This window comes from Meriones unguiculatus, chromosome 14, assembly GCF_030254825.1.
Source record: "Meriones unguiculatus strain TT.TT164.6M chromosome 14, Bangor_MerUng_6.1, whole genome shotgun sequence".
In the NCBI taxonomy this organism is placed as follows: Eukaryota; Metazoa; Chordata; class Mammalia; order Rodentia; family Muridae; genus Meriones; species Meriones unguiculatus.
The window spans coordinates 48,828,508-48,850,390 of NC_083361.1; the positions used below are offsets into that span (position 1 = coordinate 48,828,508).

General features: G+C 41.1%; 6 non-coding genes across 6 annotated transcripts; all 6 read right to left on the reverse strand.

Annotated features, from left to right (window-relative positions):
- Nucleotides 1-2,555: 2,555 nt before the first annotated feature.
- Nucleotides 2,556-2,620, reverse strand: LOC132647643 (small nucleolar RNA SNORD109A). Its single transcript, XR_009585989.1, has one exon. It is a non-coding gene; the product is annotated as a small nucleolar RNA SNORD109A (small nucleolar RNA).
- A 3,543-nt stretch (nucleotides 2,621-6,163) lies between these two features.
- Nucleotides 6,164-6,228, reverse strand: LOC132647341 (small nucleolar RNA SNORD109A). The gene has a single exon (XR_009585709.1). It is a non-coding gene; the product is annotated as a small nucleolar RNA SNORD109A (small nucleolar RNA).
- Nucleotides 6,229-9,716: 3,488 nt separating this feature from the next.
- On the reverse strand, nucleotides 9,717-9,781 carry LOC132647869 (small nucleolar RNA SNORD109A). The gene has a single exon (XR_009586209.1). It is a non-coding gene; the product is annotated as a small nucleolar RNA SNORD109A (small nucleolar RNA).
- A 3,486-nt stretch (nucleotides 9,782-13,267) lies between these two features.
- Nucleotides 13,268-13,332, reverse strand: LOC132647870 (small nucleolar RNA SNORD109A). Its single transcript, XR_009586210.1, has one exon. It is a non-coding gene; the product is annotated as a small nucleolar RNA SNORD109A (small nucleolar RNA).
- Nucleotides 13,333-16,828: 3,496 nt separating this feature from the next.
- LOC132647871 (small nucleolar RNA SNORD109A) lies at nucleotides 16,829-16,893 on the reverse strand. Its single transcript, XR_009586211.1, has one exon. It is a non-coding gene; the product is annotated as a small nucleolar RNA SNORD109A (small nucleolar RNA).
- Nucleotides 16,894-20,416: 3,523 nt separating this feature from the next.
- LOC132647753 (small nucleolar RNA SNORD109A) lies at nucleotides 20,417-20,481 on the reverse strand. The gene has a single exon (XR_009586096.1). It is a non-coding gene; the product is annotated as a small nucleolar RNA SNORD109A (small nucleolar RNA).
- Nucleotides 20,482-21,883: the final 1,402 nt, after the last annotated feature.

Consider the following 21,883-nt stretch of genomic DNA (forward strand, 5'->3'; position numbering starts at 1 on the left):
TGGGTTGCTCTCTTAGGATCCACGCCAGAGGATCAAGGATAGATGAAATTTGTGAGGGTTATTGTTCAGTGCTCTAGGGGTCTAGACTCCTAACACCCTATCATCTTCCTTTGGGTTCCACACCTGTCAGGGCAGAAAGAAGAGTTTAATTCTTTGAGCTTGAATGTCCATAAGGGAAGGACCTGGGAGCAGGCTTTTCTTAGTACTTCTGGATATATTATTTAGAATTGGAAGCTTCAAGGGTAGCTACAAAAGAAAGTCACATAGTCCAATAACTTCACCCAATTAATGGTTTTCCAAATGCACATCAACATACTAATGGTATTAGGTAGTATCCTTGTCACTTGCTTGGGTTGGGACTACCTAGCTAAGTCCCCTACAATGCCAGGGCCATAACAAGTGTTCCACCAGCAAGAGGCAAGATGAAGCCTAGGTTGTTTAGCCATAAGAGGGACGTCAAATGATTCTCATCTCTAGAGGTACACAGTAGGTAAATATTTAGTCAGCCGAGACTGCAGCCTGCCTACAAACAAAAGACACCATGGGAAGCAGCGTCACTGCTTACCTGTCCTGCCAGAAGGGAAGCACCTCTCCAAGTTTTAGCCTGCAACATAATAAGTACGAAGGTTAGCAGAAAAGGAAATGCGTCTAGGCAACCTTGACTTTCTAAAGTGTCCCGACCTTCAAGTCTGCCAGCCGTTCAGTATTTCCCAGAACCAACTATTGAATTCATTTCCTCCCTTCCAATCCCCTCAGATTTTAGCCACTGGGGCAAAAATTTCTCTTCTTCTGATGGCTTCCTCAAAAGCTGTTTGTGAGAGCATCTTTGCCAGTGCCAGCAGACACAGTGTGGACGCCTCTCAGTGGGCAGCAAGGAAGTTCAACAAAGCAAAGTAGAGGCACTGCCTATAGCATTGCAGTATGGTCATTCTTAACTCCTCCTCGTTTCTCAAAGTCAAAACGAACAAGTTGCACAGAGGTGAAAGTCAGTAAGCCCTATGGTATCTTTGAGATTTCAGGGTGTCAATGAAATTTATGCTCTGTGCATGGAATTCTTTCCTTGTTTATCCAAGAGTATTCCATAATTGACTTTAGATTTCTTCCCTGCCATGCAACCTCATCTTGGAAGAGAGGGGAATCCAAAGGTACCTTTTTGTCTACATGTATGTTACCATGTCTCGATTCATGGAACTCAAGTCTTCCACTTGGAAGTGCGTTGGAATCATCTACCATGCTTCAGGTTAAATCTGATGAAAAGAAGATGTTTTGTACGCACTAACTGACTAGCCTGTGGTCAAATACTCATGGGTTGCTTTTTAATAGAGTATGTTGTACTACACATCTGAGATTACATGATGTCCTTGATTGGATATTCAAGTTTCAACCATGGTTGTAGAAATTGTGTATCCAGCAAGAGTTACCAAGAGTCCGATCCTCCTGCTTCCTAAAAGTCTGTTAGTAGTAAGATATATATATATATATATATATATATATATATATATATATATATATATCTGTGTGTGTGTGTGTGTAAGTTCTGAATTAATTATTTTCATCATGAGGATATTAAGAAGATTCAGTGTGTGGTTCGTTCTTGTTTCATTGGAGAGTTAGCGTGTCTGCTCCATTATCAGGACTGTGGGTCTACCAGCTAGCAACATGTTCTTTAGAAATATCTTTCCTTGTTTTTTAAAGGAATAGTTGTTTTCATAGATCTTGGGTAACACGCAAATTTTGTTAGAAGAGATGATGTGCATCTGTGTGAGAGCTGCAATAAGAGGAAGAATGTACGCAGGTGGAAAACAGAAACAACAACAAGAAATAACAGAAAGCAAAGCCCAATTGTCATTTCCATGATGGATCAACTGAGATGGTTTCCATGCGAGAGAGAGAGATAGGTAAACACAACATACTCTGGAAGATTTTGGCAGCTAAGACATAATTGAAGAACACCAATAAAACTAGGGAATGTCTCAAACAGGTGCCCTGGCTTATCACCTAGCCATTATTATCTAGAATTTACCCAGCCTCCAACAGGAAAGACCTTTTCAATTTTCCCTCTATCTAAATTGAATGATCCTGGATTTATTTGTTATACGTCAGCCTTTACACAACTTTGGGTAAAGGGCGAGGGCAGTCATTGTCCTCCAATATTCTTGGGACTACTGGCATGAGCCACAAAATCCGCTCCTGACACTTTACCACATATGTGCAAGGGTACATCGACCAAGACTAGGAATGAGCACCACGTTCGAATTCATCAGTTCTTAGATATTGTTTGAGTATATCATTTGCACCTTCAGTCATCTCTACCTGATATATGTGCCTACTCCTATAGTAAAGGCTGTCTCCCTATCACTTGGAATCATTTCAATCTCTTTGAAAATAGAAAGCAATGAAGAATGCATCAAACCAAGTATGGGTACTTTTATGAGGCCTTTTTCGAAAAATCTCATAATCTGATGCCAAACTGCACAGTTCTCATCCTCTCTGAAGAGGGAAGAGTGCCAGGCAGGCTCTGAAATCCTCATGGGTCTCACAAGGTCCTCATATCTGGACCTCAGATTACATCTGCTCAAGTCAGTCAACGTCCTCAGATACCTGTTGTCATCATAGATCCAGAAAGACCTTCGCTCAACACATGAGTTTTCACCTACCAAGTGAAACCCCAGAGAGCTAGACTCCTGGGCCTTGACAAGGAAGTTCACAACTGTGCAGGAGGCATGTAGCTCATTCTGTCAAAGGCGGTGGGGAAACACATTGACAGGATTGAAGAGCCTTTCCCCTCTGACACCATATGAGAAAAATAGAGGTCAAAAACATTGCATTTGGTGGGTGTCACTGGCCCCAAATCGGGTAGCTGTGAATGTTCCCTGAAATTATGTACTTAATCTTTACAACAGAGATTTTGGTAAGAATAGAGAAAACATTCAAGTAAGCAAAATGACTTTGTTCCTATCTAGATAAGATTTTTTCAACATCCTAATTTGCGGTTTTGATTCTATGCTCTTCCTCTTAACCCTACTTTAGGATTCCTCCTCCTGTTCCTTTCTTCCATGTATGTTCCTCTCCATCTTACAGTGCCCAGTATTGAGCCTTCCAGTTGTCCTGCAATTGTCAATGCTCTGGAGGATTTTGTGATGTATGTCACATGACCACCAGCTCGTTCCATATTTCCTTGGACAACAAATTGGAACACACAAGCCAAGCTACATTTTGGTCCATATACATTTCCAGGTATCCCACAGGACATTGACAGGGACAGGAGTTGGGTTCTGTGTTCCTGGTTCCTGAACCTTCTCTTCTTATCACCTCTCATGTCATGTTTCTTCAAATGAACTCAAATCCACCCAGTTTCCAAGATGAAAGAAGGCATTGCATTTAATACCAAAATATTCTTCGTTTTGTTTTGTTTTGTTTTGATTTTTCCAACAATGGACAACTAGATTTCTGGCTCAACATAATCCATAATCATTTATAAAAAGAATAATTATGGTTCATTGTCAGCTCTGTTTGGGGCTGCGAAAACTTTATGGCCATTCACCTGAATTTTAGAGGGCAAGATTGCAAGTTTCCATGCTACTTACAAGGACGTGAAAACGCATGGGTGGCTCTCTTAGTATCCACGCCAGAGGATCAAGGATAGATGAAATTTGTGAGGGTTATTGTTCTGTGCTCTAGGGGTCTAGACTCCTAACACCCTATCATATTCCTTTGGGTTCCACACCTGTTAGGGCAGAAAGAAGAGTTTAATTCTTTGAGCTTGAATGTCCATAAGGGAAGGACCTGGGAGAAGGCTTTTCTTAGTACTTCTGGATATATTATTTAGAATTGGAAGCTTCAAGGGTAGCTACAAAAGAAAGTCACATAGTCCAATAACTTCACCCAACTAATGGTTTTCCAAATGCACATCAACATACTAATGGTATTAGGTAGTATCCTTGTCACTTGCTTGGGTTGGGACTACCTAGCTAAGTCCCCTACAATGCCAGGGCCATAACAAGTGTTCCACCAGCAAGAGGCAAGATGAAGCCTAGGTTGTTTAGCCATAAGAGGGACGTCAAATGATTCTCATCTCTAGAGGTACACAGTAGGTAAATATTTAGTCAGCGGAGACTGCAGCCTGCCTACAAACAAAAGACACCATGGGAAGCAGCGTCACTGCTTACCTGTCCTGCCAGAAGGGAAGCACCTCTCCAAGTTTTAGCCTGCAACATAATAAGTATGAAGGTTATCAGAAAAGGAAATGCGTCTAGGCAACCTTGACTTTCTAAAGTGTCCCGACCTTCAAGTCTGCCAGCCGTTCAGTATTTCCCAGAACCAACTATTGAATTCATTTCCTCCCTTCCAATCCCCTCAGATTTTAGCCACTGGGGCAAAAATTTCTCTTCTTCTGATGGCTTCCTCAAAAGCTGTCTGTGAGAGCATCTTTGCCAGTGCCAGCAGACAAAGTGTGGACGCCTCTCAGTGGGCAGCAAGGAAGTTCAACAAAGCAAAGAAGAGGCACTGCCTATAGCATTGCAGTATGGTCATTCTTGACTCCTCCTAGTTTCTCAAAGTCAAAACGAACAAGTTGCACAGAGGTTAAAATCAGTAAGCCCTATGGTATCTTTGAGATTTCAGGGTGTCATTGAAATTTATGCTCTGTGCATGGAATTCTTTCCTTGTTTATCCAACAGAGTATTCCATAATTGACTTTAGATTTCTTCCATGCCATGCAACCTCATCTTGGAAGAGAGGGGAATCCAAAGGTGCCTTTTTGTCTACATGTATGTTACCATGTCTCGATTCATGGAACTGAAGTCTTCCACTTGGAAGAGCGTTGGAATCATCTACCATGCTTCAGGTTAAATCTGATGAAAAGAAGATGTTTTGTACGCACTAACTGAATAGCCCGTGGTCAAATACACATGGGTTGCTTTTTTTCAAGTATGTTGTACTACACATCTGAGATTACATGATGTCCTTGATTGGATATTCAAACTTCAACCATGGCTTTAGAAATTGTGTATCCAGCAAGTGTTACCAAGAGTCCTATGCTCCAGCTTCGTAAAAGTCTGTTAGTAGTAAGATATATATATATATATATATATATATATATATATATATATATATATATATATATACATGTATGTGTGTGTCAGTTCTGAATTAATTGTGTTCATCATGAGGATGTTAAGAAGATTCAGTGTGTGGTTCTTTCTTGTTTCATTGGAGAGTTAGCGCCTCTGATCCATTATCAGGATTGTAGATCTACCAGCTAGCAACATGTTCTTTAGAAATATCTTTCCTTGTTTCATGAAGGAATAGTTGTTTTCATAGATCTTGGGTAACACGCAAATTTTGTTAGAATAGATGATTTGCATCTGTGTGAGAGCGGCAATCAGAGGATGAATGTACCCAGGAGGAAAACAGAAACAACAACAACAAATAACAGAAAGCAAAGCCCAATCGTCATTTCTCATGATGGATCAACTGAGATGGTTTCCATGCGAGAGAGAGATAGGTAAACACAACATGCTCTGGAAGATTTTGGCAGCTAAGACATAAATGATGAACACCAATAAAACTAGGGAATGTCTCCAACAGGTGCCCTGGCCTCTCACCTAGCCATTATTATCTAGAATTTACCCAGCCTCCAACAGGAAAGACCATTTCAATTTTCCCTCTATATACATTGAATGATCCTTTAATTATTAGTTATACGTCAGCCTTTACACAACTTTGGGTAAAGTGCGAGGGCAGTCCTTGTCCTCCAATATTCTTGGGACTACTGGCATGAGCCCTAACCTCCCCTCCTGACACTTTACCACATATGTGCAAGGGTACATCGCCGGAGACTCGGAATGAGCAGCACGTTCGAATTCATCAGTTCTTACATATTTTTTGAGTACGTCATTTGCACCTACAGTCATCTCTACCTGATATATGTCCCTACTCCTATAGTGAAGGTTGTCTCCCAATCACTTGGAATCATTTCTATCTCTTTGAAAATAGAAAGCAATGAAGATTGTATCAAACAAAGTATGGGTATTGTTATGAGGCCTTTTTCGAAAAATCTCAGAATCTGATGCCATACTGCATAGTTCTCATCGTCTCTGAAGAGGGAAGAGTGCATGGCAGGCTCTGAAATCCTCATGGGTCTCACGAGGACCTCATATCTGGACCTCAGATTGCATCTGTTCAAGTCAGGCAACTTCCTCAGAGACCTGTTGTCATCATAGATCCAGAAAGGCCTTCGCTCAACACATGAGTTTTCACCTACCAAGTGAAACCCAGAGAGCTAGTCTCCTGGGCCTTGACAAGGAAGTTCAAAACTGTGCAGGAGGCATGTAGCTCATTCTGTCAAAGGTTCTGGGGAAACACAGAGGACAGGATTAAAGAGCCTTTCCCCTTTGACACCATAGGAGAAAAATAGAGGTCAACACATTGCCTTTGGTGGGTGTCACTGGCCCCAAATCGGGTACCTGTGAATGTTCCCTGAACTTATGTATTTAATCTTTACAACAAAGATTTGGTAAGAATAGAGAAAACATTCAAGAAAGCAAAATGACTTTTTTTCCTATCTAGATAAGATTTTTTCAACATCCTAATTTGCGGTTTTGATTCTATGCTCTTCATGTTAACCCGCCTTTACACTTCCTCCTCCTGTTCCCTGTCTTCCATGTATGTTCCTCTCCATCTTACAGTGCCCAGTATTGAGCCTTCCAGTTGTCCTGGAATTGTCAATGCTCTGGAGGATTTTGTGATGTATGTCGCATGACCACCAGCTCCTTCCATATTTCCTTGGACAACAAAAAGCAACACACAGGCCAAGCTACATTTTGGTCCATATACATCACCAGGTATCCCACAGGACGTTGACAGGGACAGGAGTTGGGTTCTGTGTGCCTGATTCCTGAACCTTCTCTTCGTATCACCTCTCATGTCATGTTTCTTCAAATGAACTCAACACCACCCAGTTTCCAAGATGAAGGAAGGCATTGCATTTAATACCAAAAATATTCTTAGTTTTGTTTTGTTTTGTTCTGACAATGGACAACTAGATTTCTGGCTCAACATAATCCATAATCATTTATAAAAAGAATAAATATGGTTCATTTTCATCTCAGTTTGAGTTTTCGAAAACTTTATGGCAATACACCTGAATTTTAGAGGGCAAGATTGCATGTTTCCATGCTCCTTACAAGGAAGTGAAAACGCATGGGTGGCTCTCTTAGTATCCTCGCCAGAGGATCAAGGATAGATGAAATTTGTGAGGGTTATTGTTCTGTGCTCTAGGGGTCTAGACTCCTAACACCCTATCATCTTCCTTTGGGTTCCACACCTGTCAGGGCAGAAATAAGAGTTTAATTCTTTGAGCTTGAATGTCGATAAGGGAAGGAGCTGGGAGAAGGATTTTCTTAGTACTTCTGGATATATTATTTAGAATTGGAAGCTTCAATGGTAGCTTCAAAAGAAAGTCAAATATGCCAATAACTTCACCCAACTGTTGGTTTTCCAAATGCACCTCAAAATACTAATGGTATTAGGTAGTATCCTTGTTACTTGCTTGGGTTGGGACTACCTAGCTAAGTCCCCTACAATGCCAGGGGCATAGCAAGTGTTCCACCATCAAGAGGCAAGATGAAGCCTAGGTTGTTTAGCCATGAGAGGGACGTTAAATAATTCTCATCTCTTGTGGTACACAGTAGGTAAATATTTCGTCAGGCGAGAATGCAGCCTGCCGACAAACAAAAGACACAATGGGAAGCAGCGTCACTTACCTGTCCTGCCAGAAGGGAAGCACCTCTCAAAGTTTTAGCCTGCAACATAATAAGTATGAAGGTTATCAGAAAAGGAAATGCGTCTAGGCAACCTTGACTTTCTAAAGTGTCCCGACCTTCAAGTCAGCCAGCAGTTCAGTCTTTCCCAGAACCAACTATTGAATTCATTTCCTCCCTTCCAATCCCCTCAGATTTTAGCCACTGTGGCAAGGATTTCTCTTCTTCTGATGACTTCCTCAGAAGCTGTCTGTGAGAGCATCTTTGCCAGTGCCAGCAGGCACATTGTGTACACCTCTCAGTGGGCAACGAGGAAGTTGGACAAAGCAAAGAAGAAGCAGTGAGTATAGCATTGCAGTATGGTCATTCTTAACTCCTCCTTTCTCAAAGTCAAAACGACCAAGTTGCACAGAGGTGAAAGTCAGTAAGCCCAATGGTATCTTTGAGATTTCAGGGTGTCATTGAAATTTGTCCTCTGTGCATGGAATTCTCTCCTTGTTTATCCAACAGAGTGTTCGATAATTGACTTTAGATTTCTTCCCTGCCATGCTACCTCATCTTGGAAGAGAGAGGAATCCAAAGGTACCTTTTTGTCTACATGTATGTTACTATGTCTCGATTCATGGAACTCAAGTCTTCCACTTGGAAGAGCGTTGGAATCATCTACCATGCTTCAGGTTAAATCTGATGAAAAGAAGATGTTTTCTACGCACTAACTGACTAGCCCGTGGTCAAATACACTGGGTTGCTTTTTATCGAGTATGTTGTACTACACATCTGAGATTACATGATGTCCTTGATTGGATATTCAAGCTTCAACCATGGCTTTAGAAATTGTGTATCCAGCAAGTGTTACCAAGAGTCCTATGCTACAGCTTCGTAAAAGTCTGTTAGTAGTAAGATATATATATATATACATATATGTGTGTGTCAGTTCTGAATTAATTGTGTTCATCATGAGGATGTTAAGAAGATTCAGTGTGTGGTTCTTTCTTGTTTCTTTGAAGAGTTAGCGCATCTGATCCATTATCAGGACTGTGGGTCTACCAGCTAGCAACATGTTCTTTAGAAATATCTTTCCTTGTTTTATAAAGGAATGGTTGTTTTCATAGATCTTGGGTAACATGCAAATTTTGTTAGAATAGATGATTTGCATCTGTGTGAGAGCGGCAATCAGAGGATGAATGTACCCAGGAGGAAAACAGAAACAACAACAACAAATAACAGAAAGCAAAGCCCAATTGTCATTTCTCATGATGGATCAACTGAGATGGTTTCCATGCGAGAGAGAGATAGGTAAACACAACATGCTCTGGAAGATTTTGGCAGCTAAGACATAAATGATGAACACCAATAAAACTAGGGAATGTCTCCAACAGGTGCCCTGGCTTCTCACCTAGCCATTATTATCTAGAATTTACCCAGCCTCCAGCAGGAAAGACCATTTCAATTTTCCCTCTATATAAATTGAATGATCCTTTAATTATTAGTTATACGTCAGCCTTTACACAACTTTGGGTAAAGTGCGAGGGCAGTCCTTGTCCTCCAATATTCTTGGGACTACTGGCATGAGCCCTAACCTCCCCTCCTGACACTTTACCACATATGTGCAAGGGTACATCGCCGGAGACTAGGAATGAGCAGCACGTTCGAATTCATCAGTTCTTACATATTTTTTGAGTACGTCATTTGCACCTACAGTCATCTCTACCTGATATATGTGCCTACTCCTATAGTAAAGGTTGTCTCCCTATCACTTGGAATCATTTCTATCTCTTTGAAAATAGAAAGCAATGAAGATTGTATCAAACCAAGTATGGGTACTGTTATGAGGCCTTTTTCGAAAAATCTCAGAATCTGATGCCATACTGCACAGTTCTCATCCTCTCTGAAGAGGGAAGAGTGCAAGGCAGGCTCTGAAATCCTCATGGTTCTCACGAGGACCTCATATCTGGACCTCAGATCGCATCTGTTCAAGTCAGTCAACGTCCTCAGAGACCTGTTGTCATCATAGATCCAGAAAGGCCTTCGCTCAACACATGAGTTTTCACCTACCAAGTGAAACCCAGAGAGCTAGACTCCTGGGCCTTGACAAGGAAGTTCAAAACTGTGCAGGAGGCATGTAGCTCATTCTGTCAAAGGTTCTGGGGAAACACAGAGGACAGGATTAAAGAGCCTTTCCCCTTTGACACCATAGGAGAAAAATAGAGGTCAACACATTGCCTTTGGTGGGTGTCACTGGCCCCAAATCGGGTACCTGTGAATGTTCCCTGAACTTATGTATTTAATCTTTACAACAAAGATTTGGTAAGAATAGAGAAAACATTCAAGAAAGCAAAATGACTTTTTTTCCTATCTAGATAAGATTTTTTCAACATCCTAATTTGCGGTTTCGATTCTATGCTCCTCATGTTAACCCGCCTTTACACTTCCTCCTCCTGTTCCCTGTCTTCCATGTATGTTCCTCTCCATCTTTCAGTGCCCAGTATTGAGCCTTCCAGTTGTCCTGCAATTGTCAATGCTCTGGAGGATTTTGTGATGTATGTCGCATGACCACCAGCTCCTTCCATATTTCCTTGGACAACAAAAAGCAACACACAGGCCAAGCTACATTTTGGTCCATAAACATCACCAGGTATCCCACAGGACATTGATAGGGACAGGAGTTGGGTTCTGTGTGCCTGATTCCTGAACCTTCTCTTCGTATCACCTCTCATGTCATGTTTCTTCAAATGAACTCAACACCACCCAGGTTCCAAGATGAAGGAAGGCATTGCATTTAATACCAAAAATATTCTTAGTTTTGTTTTGTTTTGTTCTGACAATGGACAACTAGATTTCTGGCTCAACATAATCCATAATCATTTATAAAAAGAATAAATATGGTTCATTGTCAGCTCTGTTTGTGTTTTCGAAAACTTTATGGCAATTCACCTGAATTTTAGAGGGCAAGATTGCATGTTTCCATGCTACTTACAAGGAAGTGAAAACGCATGGGTGGCTCTCTTAGTATCCACGCCAGAGGATCAAGGATAGATGAAATTTGTGAGGGTTATTGTTCTGTGCTCTAGGGGTCTAGACTCCTAACACCTTATCATCTTCCTTTGGGTTCCACACCTGTCAGGGCAGAAATAAGAGTTTAATTCTTTGAGCTTGAATGTCGATAAGGGAAGGAGCTGGGAGAAGGCTTTTCTTAGTACTTCTGGATATATTATTTAGAATTGGAAGCTTCAATGGTAGCTTCAAAAGAAAGTCAAATATGCCAATAACTTCACCCAACTGTTGGTTTTCCAAATGCACCTCAAAATACTAATGGTATTAGGTAGTATCCTTGTCACTTGCTTGGGTTGGGACTACCTAGCTAAGTCCCCTACAATGCCAGGGCCATAGCAAGTGTTCCACCATCAAGAGGCAAGACGAAGCCTAGGTTGTTTAGCCATGAGAGGGACGTTAAATAATTCTCATCTCTTGCGGTACACAATAGGTAAATATTTAGACAGGCGAGAATGCAGCCTGCCTACAAACAAAAGACACAATGGGAAGCAGCGTCACTTACCTGTCCTACCAGAAGGGAAGCACCTCTCCAAGTTTTAGCCTGCAACATAATAAGTATGAAGGTTATCAGAAAAGGAAATGCGTCTAGGCAACCTTGACTTTCTAAAGTGTCCCGACCTTCAAGTCTGCCAGCAGTTCAGTCTTTCCCAGAACCAACTATTGAATTCATTTCCTCCCTTCCAATCCCCTCAGATGTTAGCCACTGTGGCAAGGATTTCTCTTCTTCTGATGACTTCCTCAGAAGCTGTCTGTGAGAGCATCTTTGCCAGTGCCAACAGGCACATTGTGTACACTTCTCAGTGGGCAGAGAGGAAGTTGGACAAAGCAAAGAAGAAGCAGTGAGTATAGCATTGCAGTATGGTCATTCTTAACTCCTCCTTTCTCAAAGTCAAAACGACCAAGTTGCACAGAGGTGAAAGTCAGTAAGCCCAATGGTATCTTTGAGATTTCAGGGTGTCATTGAAATTTGTCCTCTGTGCATGGAATTCTCTCCTTGTTTATCCAACAGAGTGTTCCATAATTGACTTTAGATTTCTTCCCTGCCATGCTACCTCATCTTGGAAGAGAGAGGAATCCAAAGGTACCTTTTTGTCTACATGTATGTTACTATGTCTCGATTCATGGAACTCAAGTCTTCCACTTGGAAGAGCGTTGGAATCATCTACCATGCTTCAGGTTAAATCTGATGAAAAGAAGATGTTTTCTACGCACTAACTGACTAGCCCGTGGTCAAATACTCTGGGTTGCTTTTTATCGAGTATGTTGTACTACACATCTGAGATTACATGATGTCCTTGATTGGATATTCAAGCTTCAACCATGGCTTTAGAAATTGTGTATCCAGCAAGTGTTACCAAGAGTCCTATGCTACAGCTTCGTAAAAGTCTGTTAGTAGTAAGATATATATATATACATATATGTGTGTGTCAGTTCTGAATTAATTGTGTTCATCATGAGGATGTTAAGAAGATTCAGTGTGTGGTTCTTTCTTGTTTCTTTGAAGAGTTAGCGCATCTGATCCATTATCAGGACTGTGGGTCTACCAGCTAGCAACATGTTCTTTAGAAATATCTTTCCTTGTTTCATAAAGGAATGGTTGTTTTCATAGATCTTGGGTAACACGCAAATTTTGTTAGAATAGATGATTTGCATCTGTGTGAGAGCGGCAATCAGAGGATGAATGTACCCAGGAGGAAAACAGAAACAACAACAACAAATAACAGAAAGCAAAGCCCAATTGTCATTTCTCATGATGGATCAACTGAGATGGTTTCCATGCGAGAGAGAGATAGGTAAACACAACATGCTCTGGAAGATTTTGGCAGCTAAGACATAAATGATGAACACCAATAAAACTAGGGAATGTCTCCAACAGGTGCCCTGGCTTCTCACCTAGCCATTATTATCTAGAATTTACCCAGCCTCCAGCAGGAAAGACCATTTCAATTTTCCCTCTATATAAATTGAATGATCCTTTAATTATTAGTTATACGTCAGCCTTTACACAACTTTGGGTAAAGTGCGAGGGCAGTCCTTGTCCTCCAATATTCTTGGGACTACTGGCATGAGCCCTAACCTCCCCTCCTGACACTTTACCACATATGTGCAAGGTTACATCGCCGGAGACTAGGAATGAGCAGCACGTTCGAATTCATCAGTTCTTACATATTTTTTGAGTACGTCATTTGCACCTACAGTCATCTCTACCTGATATATGTGCCTACTCCTATAGTAAAGGTTGTCTCCCTATCACTTGGAATCATTTCTATCTCTTTGAAAATAGAAAGCAATGAAGATTGTATCAAACCAAGTATGGGTACTGTTATGAGGCCTTTTTCGAAAAATCTCAGAATCTGATGCCATACTGCACAGTTCTCATCCTCTCTGAAGTGGGAAGAGTGCAAGGCAGGCTCTGAAATCCTCATGGTTCTCACGAGGACCTCATATCTGGACCTCAGATCGCATCTGTTCAAGTCAGTCAACGTCCTCAGAGACCTGTTGTCATCATAGATCCAGAAAGGCCTTCGCTCAACACATGAGTTTTCACCTACCAAGTGAAACCCAGAGAGCTAGACTCCTGGGCCTTGACAAGGAAGTTCAAAACTGTGCAGGAGGCATGTAGCTCATTCTGTCAAAGGTTCTGGGGAAACACAGAGGACAGGATTAAAGAGCCTTTCCCCTTTGACACCATAGGAGAAAAATAGAGGTCAACACATTGCCTTTGGTGGGTGTCACTGGCCCCAAATCGGGTACCTGTGAATGTTCCCTGAACTTATGTATTTAATCTTTACAACAAAGATTTGGTAAGAATAGAGAAAACATTCAAGAAAGCAAAATGACTTTTTTTCCTATCTAGATAAGATTTTTTCAACATCCTAATTTGCGGTTTCGATTCTATGCTCCTCATGTTAACCTGCCTTTACACTTCCTCCTCCTGTTCCCTGTCTTCCATGTATGTTCCTCTCCATCTTTCAGTGCCCAGTATTGAGACTTCCAGTTGTCCTGCAATTGTCAATGCTCTGGAGGATTTTGTGATGTATGTCGCATGACCACCAGCTCCTTCCATATTTCCTTGGACAACAAAAAGCAACACACAGGCCAAGCTACATTTTGGTCCATATACATCACCAGGTATCCCACAGGACATTGATAGGGACAGGAGTTGGGTTCTGTGTGCCTGATTCCTGAACCTTCTCTTCGTATCACCTCTCATGTCATGTTTCTTCAAATGAACTCAACACCACCCAGTTTCCAAGATGAAGGAAGGCATTGCATTTAATACCAAAAATATTCTTAGTTTTGTTTTGTTTTGTTCTGACAATGGACAACAAGATTTCTGGCTCAACATAATCCATAATCATTTATAAAAAGAATAAATATGGTTCACTGTCAGCTCTGTTTGAGTTTTCGAAAACTTTATGGCAATTCACCTGAATTTTAGAGGGCAAGATTGCATGTTTCCATGCTACTTACAAGGAAGTGAAAACGCATGGGTGGCTCTCTTAGTATCCACGCCAGAGGATCAAGGATAGATGAAATTTGTGAGGGTTATTGTTCTGTGCTCTAGGGGTCTAGACTCCTAACACCTTATCATCTTCCTTTGGGTTCCACACCTGTCAGGGCAGAAATAAGAGTTTAATTCTTTGAGCTTGAATGTCGATAAGGGAAGGAGCTGGGAGAAGGCTTTTCTTAGTACTTCTGGATATATTATTTAGAATTGGAAGCTTCAATGGTAGCTTCAAAAGAAAGTCAAATATGCCAATATCTTCACCCAACTGTTGGTTTTCCAAATGCACCTCAAAATACTAATGGTATTAGATAGTATCCTTGTCACTTGCTTGGGTTGGGACTACCTAGCTAAGTCCCCTACAATGCCAGGGCCATAGCAAGTGTTCCACCATCAAGAGGCAAGACGAAGCCTAGGTTGTTTAGCCATGAGAGGGACGATAAATAATTCTCATCTCTTGTGGTACACAATAGGTAAATATTTAGTCAGGCGAGAATGCAGCCTGCCTACAAACAAAAGACACAATGGGAAGCAGCGTCACTTACCTGTCCTGCCAGAAGAGAAGCACCTCTCCAAGTTTTAGCCTGCAACATAATATATATGAAGGTTATCAGAAAAGGAAATGCGTCTAGGCAACCTTGACTTTCTAAAGTGTCCCGACCTTCAAGTCTGCCAGCAGTTCAGTCTTTCCCAGAACAAACTATTGAATTCATTTCCTCCCTTCCAATCCCCTCAGATGTTAGCCACTGTGGCAAGGATTTCTCTTCTTCTGATGACTTCCTCAGAAGCTGTCTGTGAGAGCATCTTTGCCAGTGCCAACAGGCACATTGTGTACACCTCTCAGTGGGCAGAGAGGAAGTTGGACAAAGCAAAGAAGAAGCAGTGAGTATAGCATTGCAGTATGGTCATTCTTAACTCCTCCTTTCTCAAAGTCAAAACGACCAAGTTGCACAGAGGTGAAAGTCAGTAAGCCCAATGGTATCTTTGAGATTTCAGGTTGTCATTGAAATTTGTCCTCTGTGCATGGAATTCTCTCCTTGTTTGTCCAACAGAGTGTTCCATAATTGACTTTAGATTTCTTCCCTGCCATGCAACCTCATCTTGGAAGAGAGGGGAATCCAAAGGTACCTTTTTGTCTACATGTATGTTACCATGTCTCGATTCATGGAACTCAAGTCTTCCACTTGGAAGAGCGTTGGAATCATCTACCATGCTTCAGGTTAAATCTGATGAAAAGAAGATGTTTTGTACGCACTAACTGACTAGCCCGTGGTCAAATACAATGGGTTGCTTTTTATCGAGTATGTTGTACTACACATCTTAGATTACATGATGTCCTTGATTGGATATTCAAGCTTCAACCATGGCTTTAGAAATTGTGTATCCAGCAAGTGTTACCAAGAGTCCTATGCTACAGTTTCGTAAAAGTCTGTTAGTAGTAAGATATATATATATATATATATATACATATATGTGTGTGTCAGTTCTGAATTAATTGTGTTCATCATGAGGATGTTAAGAAGATTCAGTGTGTGTTTCTTTCTTGTTTCATTGAAGAGTTAGCGCATCTGATCCATTATCAGGATTGTGGGTCTACCAGCTAGCAACATGTTCTTTAGAAATATCTTTCCTTGTTTCATAAAGGAATAGTTGTTTCCATAGATCTTGGGTAACACGCAAATTTTGTTAGAATAGATGATTTGCATCTGTGTGAGAGCGGCAATCAGAGGATGAATGTACCCAGGAGGAAAACAGAAACAACAACAACAAATAACAGAAAGCAAAGCCCAATTGTCATTTCTCATGATGGATCAACTGAGATGGTTTCCATGCGAGAGAGAGATAGGTAAACACAACATGCTCTGGAAGATTTTGGCAGCTAAGACATAAATGATGAACACCAATAAAACTAGGGAATGTCTCAAACAGGTGCCCTGGTTTCTCACCTAGCCATTATTATCTAGAATTTACCCAGCCTCCAACAGGAAAGACCATTTCAATTTTCCCTCTATATAAATTGAATGATCCTTTAATTATTAGTTATACGTTAGCCTTTACACAACTTTGGGAAAAGTGCGAGGGCAGTCCTTGTCCTCCAATATTCTTGGGACTACTGGCATGAACCCTAACCTCCCCTCCTGACACTTTACCACATATGTGCAAGGGTACATCGCCGGAGACTAGGAATGAGCAGCACGTTCTAATTCATCAGTTCTTACATATTTTTTGAGTACGTCATTAGCACCTACAGTCATCTCTACCTGATATATGTGCCTACTCCTATAGTAAAGGTTGTCTCCCTATCACTTGGAATCATTTCTTTCTCTTTGAAAATAGAAAGCTATGAAGATTGTATCAAACCAAGTATGGGTATTGTTATGAGGCCTTTTTCGAAAAATCTCAGAATATGATGCCATACTGCACAGTTCTCATCCTCTCTGAAGAGGGAAGAGTTCAAGGCAGGCTCTGAACTCCTCATGGGTCTCACGAGGACCTCATATCTGGACCTCAGATCGCATCTGTTCAAGTCAGTCAACGTCCTCAGAGACCTGTTGTCATCATAGATCCAGAAAGGCCTTCGCTCAACACATGAGTTTTCACCTACCAAGTGAAATCCCAGAGAGCTAGACTCCTGGGCCTTGACAAGGAAGTTCAAAACTGTGCAGGAGGCATGTAGCTCATTCTGTCAAAGGTTCTGGGGAAACACAGAGGACAGGATTAAAGAGCCTTTCCCCTTTGACACCATATGAGAAAAGTAGAGGTCAACACATTGCCTTTGGTGGGTGTCACTGGCCCCAAATCGGGTACCTGTGAATGTTCCCTGAACTTATGTATTTAATCTTTACAACAAAGATTTGGTAAGAAGAGAGAAAACATTCAAGTAAGCAAAATGACTTTTTTTCCTATCTAGATAAGATTTTTTTCAACATCCAAATTTGAGGTTTTGATTCTATGCTCTTCCTCTTTACCCACCTTTAAACTTCCTCCTCCTGTTCCCTGTCTCCGTGTATGTTCCTCTCCATCTTACAGTGCACAGTATTGAGCCTTCCAGTTGTCCTGCAATTGTCAATGCTCTGGAGGATTTTGTGATGTATGTCGCATGACCACCAGCTCCTTCCATATTTCCTTGGACAACAAAAAGCAACACACAGGAAAGCTACATTTTGGTCCATATACATCACCAGTTATCCCACAGGACATTGAGAAGGACAGGAGTTGGGTTCTGTGTGCCTGATTCCTGAACCTTCTCTTCGTATCACCTCTCATGTCATGTTTCTTCAAATGAACTCAACACCACCCAGTTTCCAAGATGAAGGAAGGCATTGCATTTAATACCAAAAATATTCTTAGTTTTGTTTTGTTTTGTTCTGACAATGGACAACTAGATTTCTGGCTCAACATAATCCATAATCATTTATAAAAAGAATAAATATGGTTCATTGTCAGCTCTGTTTGAGTTTTCGAAAACTTTATGGCAATTCACCTGAATTTTAGAGGGCAAGATTGCATGTTTCCATGCTACTTACAAGAAAGTGAAAACGCATGGGTGGCTTTCTTAGTATCCACGCTAGATGATCAAGGATAGATGAAATTTGTGAGGGTTATTGTTCTGTGCTCTAGGGGTCTAGACTCCTAACACCTTATCATCTTCCTTTGGGTTCCACACCTGTCAGGGCAGAAATAAGAGTTTAATTCTTTGAGCTTGAATGTCGATAAGGGAAGGAGCTGGGAGAAGGCTTTTCTTAGTACTTCTGGATATATTATTTAGAATTGGAAGCTTCAATGGTAGCTTCAAAAGAAAGTCAAATATGCCAATAACTTCACCCAACTGTTGGTTTTCCAAATGCACCTCAAAATACTAATGGTATTAGGTAGTATCCTTGTCACTTGCTTGGGTTGGGACTACCTAGCTAAGTCCCCTACAATGCCAGGGCCATAGCAAGTGTTCCACCATCAAGAGGCAAGACGAAGCCTAGGTTGTTTAGTCATGAGAGGGACGTTAAATAAATCTCATCTCTAGTGGTACAGAGTAGGTAAATATTTAGTCACTCGAGAATGCAGCCTGCCTACAAACAAAAGACACAATGGGAAGCAGCGTCACTTACCTGTCCTGCCAGAAGGGAAGCACCTCTCCAAGTTTTAGCCTGCAACATAGTAAGTATGAAGGTTATCAGAAAAGGAAATGCGTCTAGGCAACCTTGACTTTCTAAAGTGTCCCGACCTTCAAGTCTGCCAGCATTTCAGTCTTTCCCAGAACCAACTATTGAATTCATTTCCTCCCTTCCAATCCCCTCAGATTTTAGCCACTGTGGCAAGGATTTCTCTTCTTCTGATGACTTCCACAGAAGCTGTCTGTGAGAACATCTTTGCCAGTGCCAGCAGGCACAGTGTGGACGCTTCTCAGTGGGCAGCGAGGAAGATGGACAAAGCAAAGTAGAAGCAGTGCGTATAGCATTGCAGTATGGTCATTCTTAACTCCTCCTTTCTCAAAGTCAAAACGACCAAGTTGCACAGAGGTGAAAGTCAGTAAGCCCAATGGTATCTTTGAGATTTCAGGGTGTCATTGAAATTTGTCCTCTGTGCATGGAATTCTCTCCTTGTTTATCCAACAGAGTGTTCCATAATTGACTTTAGATTTCTTCCATGCCATGCAACCTCATCTTGGAAGAGAGGGGAATCCAAAGGTACCTATTTGTCTACATGTATGTTACCATGTCTCGATTCATGGAACTCAAGTCTTCCACTTGGAAGAGCGTTGGAATCATCTACCATGCTTCAGGTTAAATCTGATGAAAAGAAGATGTTTTCTACGCACTAACTGACTAGCCCGTGGTCAAATACACATGGGTTGCTTTTTATCGAGTATTTAGTACTACACATCTGAGATTACATGATGTCCTTGTTTGGATATTCAAACTTCAACCATGGCTTTAGAAATTGTGTATCCAGCAAGTGTTACCAAGAGTCCTATGCTCCAACTTCGTAAAAGTCTGTTAGTAGTAAGATATATATATATATATATATATATATATATATATATATATATACATGTATGTGTGTGTCAGTTCTGAATTAATTGTGTTCATCATGAGGATGTTAAGAAGATTCAGTGTGTGGTTCTTTCTTGTTTCATTGGAGAGTTAGCGCCTCTGATCCATTATCAGGATTGTAGATCTACCAGCTAGCAACATGTTCTTTAGAAATATCTTTCCTTGTTTCATGAAGGAATAGTTGTTTTCATAGATCTTGGGTAACACGCAAATTTTGTTAGAATAGATGATTTGCATCTGTGTGAGAGCGGAAATAAGAGGATGAATGTACCCAGGAGGAAAACAGAAACAACAACAACAAATAACAGAAAGCAAAGCCCAATTGTCATTTCTCATGATGGATCAACTGAGATGGTTTCCATGCGAGAGAGAGATAGGTAAACACAACATGCTCTGGAAGATTTTGGCAGCTAAGACATAAATGATGAACACCAATAAAACTAGGGAATGTCTCAAACAGGTGCCCTGGCTTCTCACCTAGCCATTATTATCTAGAATTTACCCAGCCTCCAGCAGGAAAGACCATTTCAATTTTCCCTCTATATAAATTGAATGATCCTTTAATTATTAGTTATATGTCATCCTTTACACAACTTTGGGTAAAGTGCGAGGGCAGTCATTGTCCTCCAATATTCTTGGGACTACTGGCATGAGCCCTAACCTCCCCTCCTGACACTTTACCACATATGTGCAAGGGTACATCGCCGGAGACTAGGAATGAGCAGCACGTTCTTACATATAATTCATCAGTTCTTACATATTTTTTGAGTACGTCATTTGCACCTACAGTCATCTCTACCTGATATATGTGCCTAAACCTATAGTAAAGGTTGTCTCCCTATCACTTGGAATCATTTCTATCTCTTTGAAAATAGAAAGCAATGAAGATTGTATCAAACCAAGTATGGTACTGTTATGAGGCCTTTTTCGAAAAATCTCATAATCTGATGCCATACTGCACAGTTCTCATCCTCTCTGAAGAGGGAAGAGTGCAAGTCAGGCTCTGAACTCCTCATGGGTCTCACGAGGACCTCATATCTGGACCTCAGATCGCATCTGTTCAAGTCAGTCAACGTCCTCAGATACCTGTTGTCATCATAGATCCAGAAAGGCCTTCGCTCAACACATGAGTTTTCACCTACCAAGTGAAACCCCAGAGAGCTAGACTCCTGGGCCTTGACAAGGAAGTTCAAAACTGTGCAGGAGGCATGTAGCTCATTCTGTCAAAGGTTCTGGGGAAACACAGAGGACAGGATTAAAGAGCCTTTCCCCTTTGACACCATATGAGAAAACTAGAGGTCAACACATTGCCTTTGGTGGGTGTCACTGGCCCCAAATCGGGTACCTGTGAATGTTCCCTGAACTTATGTATTTAATCTTTACAACAAAGATTTGGTAAGAAGAGAGAAAACATTCAAGTAAGCAAAATGACTTTTTTTCCTATCTAGATAAGATTTTTTCAACATCCAAATTTGAGGTTTTGATTCTATGCTCTTCCTCTTTACCCGCCTTTAAACTTCCTCCTCCTGTTCCCTGTCTTCCGTGTATGTTCCTCTCCATCTTACAGTGCACAGTATTGAGCCTTCCAGTTGTCCTGCAATTGTCAATGCTCTGGAGGATTTTGTGATGTATGTCGCATGACCACCAGCTCCTTCCATATTTCCTTGGACAACAAAAAGCAACACACAGGCCAAGCTATATTTTGGTCCATATACATCACCAGGTATCCCACAGGACATTGACAGGGACAGGAGTTGGGTTCTGTGTGCCTGATTCCTGAACCTTCTCTTCTTATCACCTCTCATGTCATGTTTCTTCAAATGAACTCAACACCACCCAGGTTCCAAGATGAAGGAAGGCATTGCATTTAATACCAAAAATATTCTTAGTTTTGTTTTGTTTTGTTCTGACAATGGACAACTAGATTTCTGGCTCAACATAATCCATAATCATTTATAAAAAGAATAAATATGGTTCATTGTCAGCTCTGTTTGGGTTTTTGAAAACTTTATGGCAATTCACCTGAATTTTAGAGGGCAAGATTGCATGATTCCATGCTACTTACAAGGAAGTGAAAACGCATGGGTTGCTCTCTTAGTATCCACGCCAGATGATCAATGATAGATGAAATTTGTGAGGGTTATTGTTCTGTGCTCTAGGGGACTAGACTCCTAAGACCCTATCACCTTCCTTTGGGTTCCACACCTGTCAGGGCAGAAATAAAAGTTTAATTCTTTGAGCTTGAATGTCGATAAGGGAAGGAGCTGGGAGAAGGCTTTTCATAGTACTTCTGGATATATTATTTAGAATTGGAAGCTTCAATGGTAGCTTCAAAAGAAAGTCAAATATGCCAATAACTTCACCCAACTGTTGGTTTTCCAAATGCACCTCAAAATACTAATGGTATTAGTTAGTATCCTTGTCACTTGCTTGGGTTTGGTCTACCTAGCTAAGTCCCCTACAATGCCAGGGCCATAGCAAGTGTTCCACCATCAATAGGCAAGATG